The sequence below is a fragment of the Silene latifolia genome, chromosome X (assembly GCF_048544455.1).
Source record: "Silene latifolia isolate original U9 population chromosome X, ASM4854445v1, whole genome shotgun sequence".
In the NCBI taxonomy this organism is placed as follows: Eukaryota; Viridiplantae; Streptophyta; class Magnoliopsida; order Caryophyllales; family Caryophyllaceae; genus Silene; species Silene latifolia.
Genome location: NC_133537.1, coordinates 172,134,039 through 172,143,774, shown reverse-complemented (window position 1 = coordinate 172,143,774; position 9,736 = coordinate 172,134,039). Strand labels below are relative to the sequence as shown.

The window sequence follows — 9,736 nt, the reverse complement described above, 5'->3', positions numbered from 1 at the left end:
GAGGAATGACAAAAGGGTGCAAGGGTACGATCTTGAAAAGAAAAGAAAGAAAAGTTTGAAAAGAAGTGAGGGACGCTCGTCCTGAGGGCAGGACGCTCGTCCTCAGCCTTCCTCTGGGTACTGTTTGGCGCTGACCTGAAATCCGAGCGGATTATGGCGCAAGACGCTCGTCCAGAAAAACACGCCCGTATTATCAGTTGGACGCTCGTCCTGTAGAACACCTGAAGAAAAATTTCGCACTAGGCTTGAATCCGAGCGGATTCTGAAGAAGACGCTCATCTCAGTTCAGTCGCTTGTCCCAAGCTCAGAACGCTCGTCTTTTGTCCACCCCAGCTGAAGCAGAATCCCTGGAATGAAATCCGAGCGGATTTTTGTTAAGACGCTTGGACCACCTGCAGGAAGACGCTCGTCCCGACTATAAAGACGCTCAGATTACTGAACTTTCCTCGAATAATCTGCCCGAGCCCGACCCTCAGCCGCTGGTCCCACCCCACTTTTCTATTAAAACACCCCCACCATCCCTCATTTCCTCATCTTATCTAAATCTAATCCACTCATCTTCATCTCCAAACACTCCCTTCACAACAAAAACCAACCAAACCCTAACTTTCCCAAATCAAAAATGATGAATCTCAAGGGAAAAGCCAAGAAGCTCGTTGAAGCCGCCACCAAGAAATGCAAGGGCTCATCTTCTTCATCCCCTCAAGAAAGGATGCCGCCAAGAAACTTCCATCCCGTGATAAGAGGAGGGGTGGAGCAACTTGAGTACTTTCCGGAGGTACTCTTCACATCTGATGACCACCGCGCTAAGTTCGTCAAGTTTCTAGGTAAGCATTACGAACCGACTCAGTTTATTGACACTAGGGTGTTAGAAATCCTAGGTATAAGGTACCAAACCGAAATGTTATTTGATGGTTTGGGGATTGGGAAATTATTCAATGCCCATGAAGAGACATACCTTAGCCTTACCTTGGAATTTTTGAGTAGCCTCCGCATTGTTTCGAACACACGAAGCAACGTTGGTATGGAGTTCCGGTTGTGCAACCTCGACCATAGCCTATCACTTGACCAATTTGCTCATATTTTTGGTCTTGCTGTGCCAACAAGCAACATCAACAAACCCTCCGACTTTGATGTGGACCTAGTTTGGAAGGCTATTTCCGGGAGGGATTTCATTCACCAAAAACAATGCTACACCTTTGCTATTCAACACCCGGTGATTCGGATCACTGAACGTTTCGTAGCCGGCACCATTAATGGGAGATATGAGCAAGATAGGTGCACTCTCCTCGATTTTCATTCCTTGAGTCCTATCTAAATGTTCGGGGGACAAGGCGATACAACTTCAATACCCCCTTTGAGATGCTTATGAGATTCTACGATTTCTCTAAAGGGAACTCCCAACTTAAGACCTTCGTGATGGGAGGTCTAATTACTATCTTGGCTAACTACCTTTATCCCGGGTTCAACACCCATGGGACTTATGCACCTCTTGAGGGTAGTACATTGATTGATGAGGACGCCGTCTTCAACCCCCACCGGTGGTGTGCCTACACTCAAGGCGGGGGTGTAGAATGGTTCACAAAAGGGTGTTCCTTTATTATTCTTTCGGGGTGGAATGTACCCGGTACCGACCCAAGGTAGAGCCCGTATTCACCTAGGCCGAGCTACTGATGTGATCAATATTTGAGCATATTTAGTCCCCAAATTAGCCTCGTTCCTATGCTTTTTAGTGCATATTTGGGTCATTTACTATCTTTAGTCCTTTGTTTTGCATATTCTTTGAGGTTTTGTTTACTTGGTAGGAGAGGAGTGCAAACCTTGCATTTTCATGGCAAAATAGAGCTAAATTGATCGAATCTAATGACCGAGCATCAAAGAGAAGACAAGACTAGAAGGCATTTGTACATATTGTAGTAGATGGGCAATGATAAAGAAGATCCTTGCATCCCCGACAAAATCCCGGAGGATTATTGGAAGAAGAAAGAAGAAAAGAAGAAAAAGGATGGCTGGGACAAGATCCGCTCCTCCAACCAGGCAGGACGCCCGTCCAAGACTGCAAGAATCCGAGCGTCTTTACCATAGGGACGCCCGTCCAGAAGCCTCCCAGGACGCTCGTCCAAGCTACCCAGACGCTCGTCCAGCCACCTTAGAATTCGCTCGTCCCTACCCTTGGAGGCTCGGATTGTGTTACAGACCCCACACGTCCTCTTCTTGCTCCATAAAAGATGCGCATATTTTTTATAGACCGGCTAAAAGGAGACCCGCATCTTTTCTGAGAGGAGCGATTCCTCAAGGACTTAATCGTCATTTAAGCCTTGAGTAAACCCTAATTTCTGTACCTAATACCCACTATAAATACCCCATTACTCTAATTAGATTAATCATGTTCATCTTATCAATCTTTAGTGTAGTTTATATCATTCTAATATCTCTTTAATCTTGTAATCAACTTCTAATTAAATATTAATACAAATCTCATTTCCTTAATTTCTCTTTTGTTTATATTTTATTTTGGGTAATTGAAGATTATTTAGGTTATTATTGGGAGATTGACAACCTTCCAATCATTCATCAAGTACTTCTATTATTCTTTGCTTTATTTTGGAATCATTATTAGGTATAATTCTCTTAATTCCTTTTTAATTATTGTTAATCATCTTCATTTATTCATCATGTTTTGCTTTGTTAATATGATTGACAACCTTGTTAACATGTTAAACTTGATAATGAGTGAGTAGTTTCCTTAACTAGGGTTAATGGGTAATTAGGGGAAACCAAGATGAAGGATAATTCATGCTTAATTTAATATGTCTTCATAATTTATTTGCTTGCTTGTTGTGATCTGAACTTATGCACATGTTATGTTTGATGAAATGCGAGCCTATGTATCCTTGCATTTTTTTTACCCATCACTTACCTTTTCAATGAGACTTGTAAGACATAAACCAACTCGAGTCTCATTAGACCATGCATATAGTTGAGTAGGGAGGATTAAGTCGACTTGTAGGTGTTGTACAATCTAATCGATTCGGCTCCGGGATCCAAACCTTCCTAGGATTGCAAGATATAAACCAACCCGATCCTATCACAACAATAATTGCTTGCTTATAATTTGAGACTATGTTTGTATGATCAAATCCCATGAATCCCCTATGACCCCATGACACCCTAGTATCTTTTAATCAATTGTTTACATCTCATTTTAATCATCTTGCTTGTTTACTTTAATTGCCATTTAGTTTGGTGATCTTCTTATCTCAACCCAAATCGTGACACCCCTAGACACCGCTACTTGCAATGGAAAATCCTACATGAATACCCGTCCCTTGGGATCCAACCTTTACTTACCTATTTACCAATAGTAGAGTTGTTTGTGGAGATATAAATATTGTTTTGGTCTAGGTGCTCCTAATGACAAGTAACCGAAAATTAAGCTCGAAGTGAGTCCAACACAAAATGGCGTCGTTGCCGGGGATGGTGTTAACTTGATTTGATTTTCTTAGATTGTTATTAGTTGTGTCTTTCTTTGCCTTGGGGAAGTAAAACTCCTCAAGGTTTCTTCTAATTGTTTTCAAGTTGTTTGATATTTTTCATGTCTAGAAGATCACAAGGTAACTTGTTACCCATTGATCACGAGATTGAAAGGACTTTGACAACCAATAGAAGGCTTGCTAGAAACACTTGAGAGGAATTGGTGAGGTTGTAGATATTCATTCTCTTGAGTTCATCAACCCTTTTGCAAGAGAAGGTGAAAAGAACGCAAAACAAAATCAACCACCAAATCAATCACAAAACCAACCCACAATTCCTAAATTTTCATCACATTCCGTACCAACCGAGGAGAACCTACCCAATGGTACTCCCACACCACAACACTTGACCGGAAATTTCATTGCTAAATCCGCATTCATCCAATTAGTCGAAATAAGCCAATTTGGGGGGATGCCTAGTGAAGACCCTCACTCTCACATGGAGACTTTTTGTGACTATTGTGATGCAATTTCACAAACCGGTGTGACTCAAGATCAAATTCGATGGGTCTTATTTCCTTTTTCTCTAATTGGCACCGCAAAACAATGGTTGAAAAGCCTTGATAAAGCTACTCTTGGAATCGACTCTTGGAAGAAGTTGGCTCTAGCTTTCTACAAAAAATTCTACCCTCCGGAAAAGACTAACATGCTAAGAGCTTAAATTACGGGTTTTAAGCAAAGGGATGAAGAATCTTTGTATGAAGCTTGGGAGCGATTCAAAGGAATTTGTCGCTCATGTCCTCATCATGGACTTAGCGAGTGGTTCTTGGTACAACAATTTTGGAATGGTCTTTATAAAGACTCAAGAAACATTCTCAACATGGGATCAAATGGTATGTTCACCGAAGTTGACGATAATCAAACTTGGAACAAGATTGAAGAAATGGCGGTCCATAATTCACAATATAGTAGACCTCGCAAGGCTACTAGAGGAGGAAAGCATGAAGTGGACTCTATTACTCAATTGGGTGCTCAACTTAGTGCTCATATTGATACCATCAACTTGAAGTTTGAGAAGGCTGTGGCGAAACTTGAAGATGCCTCAAAATCGCCAAAGCATCATGTTAATGCCATGGTAGCATCTTCATCAATCCCAAGTGGGATATGTGAGAATTGTGGAACTTTGGGACATGACCAAAGTGAATGTAGGGGAACAAATGAACAAGTGAATGCTTTTCAAGCATACAAGAGTGGTACCCCTTATTCCAACTATGACAATGAAAACACCAAATTCCACCCAAATCTCTCATACAAAAGCCAAAATGTTCAAAACCCTCAACAAACATACACCCCACCTCCCATGAGAAACTAAATGCAAAGACGCTTTTTCAACCAAAACCAAGGTTACCAAAATCAAACTCCATACAATCAACAAAATGACCAAGGTTTTGATGTTCAAAAAGCGGTCCTCCAAATGCAAAAGAATCAACAAGAATTTTTCACTCAAATGCAAGAAGATAGCCAAGTAAAAGACATCACCATCAAGAACATCCTAGCCCACACAAAAATGTTGGAAACTCAATTGACCCAACTGGAATCTTCAAACTCTCAAAGACAAAAGGGACAATTACCACCTCAAAATAATCCCCCAAGACATGAAACGGTTAGTGCCATTCACTTGAGGAGTGGTACGAGATATGAAGGACCAAAGAAGAAAGTTGAGGATGAAGTTGTGGAAGCTAGTGACAAAGAAAAAGTTGTTCAAAACTCTAAGGAAGATGAACCAACAAAAGAAGAAGTTTCAAAGAAAAGTGAAGAAAAGGCCAAGGAGAAGGAGCCCATTGTGATTAGACTTCCATTCCCATGTCGTCAAGGTAAGCCTAAGTTTGATGACCAACTTGGAAAATTCACGGAAATTGTGAAGAATTTAGAAGTCTCGATTCCTTTCACGGAATTAATCAATCACGAGCCGGCCTATGCAAAGTACATGAAGGACATCCTTACGAAAAAGAAGTCGATCCAAAAGCTTGAGACTATCGCCTTCACTAAGGTGAGTTGTGCAATCCTTCAAGGGAGTTCACCTCCGAAACTTAAAGACCCCGGAAGCTTCTCAATACCGTGTACCATTGGCGACACCACGATCAACAAGGCTTTGTGTGATCTAGGAGCAAGTGTGAGTGTTATGCCATATTCGGTTAGTAAAAGGCTAGGGATGGGAGAGCTTAAATGTACCAACATCACACTCCAAATGGCCGATAGATCGACGAAGACACCGTTAGGGATATGGGAAGATGTTCCCGTGAGAATTGGCAAATTCTTCATCCCGGTGGACTTTGTCATTGTTGACATGGAAAAAGACTCCAATATTCCGATCATCCTAGGTAGACCTTTCTTGCACACCGCGAGTGCGGTGATAGATGTGATGCACGGAGAGCTTACTCTAGAAGTGGGAGACGAGACCATAACTTTCAATCTGGACAAGACCATGAGAGCTCCCCGTTTGCATGAACCATGCTTTATGGTTGATCACTATAGCCAGAAGGATAATAGGAAGAAGTCAGAACTCCAATGGAAAAAGAAAATTGATGATGCTCCATTCAATGAGCAAGGGAATAGCAACATTGGAAGCTTGAAAAGCTCACCCATGACGAGTGAAGAGGATGGCCTCATTGGCCAAAACAAGAAAGAAGGAGAGTTGTCTCTATCAACTCAAGAAATTTTTAATGATCAAGTAGACGAAGTTTGCGGTCTTTGGGATGATGAGTTCGAAGGGATATTCAATCCCTACATTGGTAATGATATGAATCAAGACCATCAAGGAGAACAACAAGTGCAAAGATCTATTGAGGATCTTTATCATCACAATGAACAAGCTTTCGACTACTTCTTCAAGGTCTTGAGTAACATCAACAACACCTTGAACATGCCCCTTTGACATCGCACATTGGATGAGAGTTTGGTGGAGTCCTCCGTAAACCACCATTTGTAAATATTCTAACTCCCTAACTTGCATTTCAATTTTTACATTGCATTCTTTGTCATTTTTGGAGTTATATTTTTGTGCCTTGATCAAAATATTCATCATTTTGAGAGAAGTGAGGAAGTGACTTATGATTTTATTGATGTGTAGCGCTTTACCATAGTGTGGGGATAGCAATTGCCTAGGCTATTCATACCTTTGTAGTGCCCCTACAATGAAGAACACGAGAATTGAAGAATGAAAATGATACGGGTTATGCAGTACCCACGGATGGACCTGAATCCGCGTGGTCAAGGAAGAATCCGAGCGGCCAAAAGGAGAATCCGCTCGTCGTCAAGGAATTCGAGCGTCTAAAATACAATCCGCTCGTCTGGCTGAGCTGCAGAATTTAAAAAACTGGTCTGACACAGAATCCGAGCGTCTCAATTGAGAATCCGCTCGTCTGATTCTGGACGCTCGTCTTACAGGAAAGACGCTCGTCTTTCTGCTGTTGAATTTCAAAGTTTCTCCCTGGAAAAGAATCCGAGCGTCCGTCCAGGAAGACGCTCGTCTCAAATTGAAAAATCCGCTCGTCTTTGCTGAAAGACGCTCGTCCTGTGGCGTCTTTTCCTGAGACAAAACACGAAGAATCCGAGCGTCCCGACCCTTGGTCCGCTCGTCCTCCCCTGCTGTTTCAAACTTAACGGGTCTTTTAAACCCTCTTCCCTCATTTATTTTCATTTCTTCTACATTCAAACACTACCCAAAACCCAAAAACCCCAAAAACCCTCATCCTCTACATCAACAAAACCAAATTTCCTCAACCAAATTCAACAAAATCAAATCCAAACTTCCTCACAACAAAAATTAATCACTCCTTTTACATCAACAATTGAGTCAAACACCAAAATCTTCAACCTTTGAGTCGATTTTTAGGATATAAAACAACATTCATCCCAAATCGATTTGGGCATAACTAAAAATTGGAGATTTCAATCTTTCATTGATGTAATCAAGCAAAGGAGAATGGCAAGAACTAAAGGAGGTAACAAGGCACCCCCAAAGAAGACACTTTCAAAAAGGCAACAAGCTCTTCAAGCAAAGCAATTGTCAAAGGCATTGGTAGTCCATGAGGCAAGGTTGGAGGTTCAACAAGGTCCCCCTATGGAAGCTACAACATCAACAACTCCAGTCATTGAGCAATTATCCAAATATTCGGAGGTAATTTTCACTTCCGACTCTCATAGGGATAAATTTGTTCTCTTTGCTAAGAAGACCATTATGCCTACTAAGTTTATTTGTGAAGATGCATTGTCAAAGTTGGGTGTTCTTGAATAAACCAAAACCTTCTTTGAGTCTATGGGATTGGTTAAATTGTTTACCATGAAAGAATTGACATACCCCTCCCTCACCTTGGAATTTTTAAGTTCCTTGAAAGTCACAAGAGTGGAGACTAGAACCCACATCGAGTTTCGTCTTGCAAATGTTGATAGACACATTACTTATGGCGAATTGAGTAAGATTTTAGGCCTTAGCAATACCCCGAAATATACAAAGATCCCCGACAAGTATGACCCCGCTCCTCTTTGGGAGGCAATTTCCGGAAAGAAATTTGTGCGCTTTTATGATTGTCGTGATCTATTAGTCCACCATCCGGGCATTAGAGTGTGGCATAAGGTCATTGGGAATACTTTGATAGCAAGAAATGGCACTAATCATCTTACCAAGCTCGATTGTGTTGTTCTTGAGTCGACCTTGAACATAGGAAGGGAATTTACTAAGCTATATAATGCTCTAAGACTTTTGGTTGAACGATGGCTTAATGTCGATTATGGTAAAGAGGGCACCGCTTTCATTGTAAATGGAGGACTAGTTACCCATTTGGCCAAGCACTTTAACCCAAATTTCAACAAAGACAACACTTACGTGGCGGTTAAAGGAGGCCATCTCATTGATATGGACACCATGATTCACAAGTTTCAATGGGTCAAGCATGATTCTCTTGACACCAAATATGGGTGGTTAAACAATGAAGCTAGATCCTTCACCTTGCCTTCAAAGATTTGCCGATTGAATGCTCACCGACCAAACTACCTTCTTCCACTCTCCGAGTAAACCGAGTATATTATTCAACAACAAAGACGCGAGATTGACGAGCCCTCCTCCTCCATTATCACACCACCCTACCCATTTGAGTATCAAGAATTCAAACCCAAGGATGTCGAGGTAGGAAATGATTACATGACTCTACTCATGAGGGAAATGCACAAGCAAGCTTACAATGATAAAGTGGATGCTTACAAGGCCCAATATCCGCCCCTCCTACATCTAGCTAGGCAAGGACTTCTTGATCCATCATGTCCTTTGCCTAGTTGGGCGGATGGGGAAGCTTTATTTCGTAGCACCTCTAGTGGTGGAAGACCGGGTGGAGAGGAGAATGTTGATGAGGAGAATGTTGATGATGAGGGTGTTGATGAAGAAGGTGAAGAATAAGAGGTTCAAGAAGGTGTTCAAGAAGAAGAAGCTCAAGAAGAGGAAGAGGAAAGTGAGGAAGAGCAAGGAAGTGGAAGCGGGAGTGGACATGATTCCATGTCTATGGAGGAAGATGATGATAATGATGATATGATGGAGGATTAGCAAACCTTGGAGGCTCCTACATTCTTTCACCTCTCTTATGGTTTGTCTACTTCTTTTGTTTTCTTTATTTTATTTTGATCATTTATTTTGTGGAGTCCTAACAACATGGAGGACTAACACCTTGGCTTCATTAAGGTGTTCATTTTTATTGTTCCCAACTTGTAAAATCCAAAATGACAATCCTTAGTTTCATGCATTGCATTCCATTTGCATGAACTACCCCGAAATTCAAGACGTTAGAAATAATGTCTATTTTGGTTTGGGGAAGTCCATGCATATGCATCGGGAGCTAATTTAAATTATGCTCTCCGCCATAACAAAAACACATGCATCATGTTGTGTAGCTTAGTATAATTTGCATTTAGTTTAAAAATCATGCATCATACTTGCATAATTTCCTATCGTATTGGCCATTGAGGACAATGCCCATACTAGTGTGGGGATGGGGAATTCTAACTTGACTTTTATTCAAAATCCAAAAAAATCAAAAATTTCGAAAAATCCAAAAAAAAATTGAAAATTTGAAAAATTCAAAAATTCAAAAATATGTTCATTCCTTTTTAGAGTAGACTTGTATATATTGTGTTTGTTCATCCTTGTTCACATTGATTGACTACGCCACATCCGAGACATGAGAATATTAAAGACCGCATGATATGATCTTTCC

General features: G+C 41.1%; 1 non-coding gene across 1 annotated transcript; it reads right to left on the bottom strand.

The window, feature by feature from the left end:
- Positions 1-4,179: 4,179 nt before the first annotated feature.
- On the bottom strand, positions 4,180-4,286 carry LOC141625773 (small nucleolar RNA R71). The gene has a single exon (XR_012535533.1). It is a non-coding gene; the product is annotated as a small nucleolar RNA R71 (small nucleolar RNA).
- Between the last annotated feature and the right edge of the window lie 5,450 nt (positions 4,287-9,736).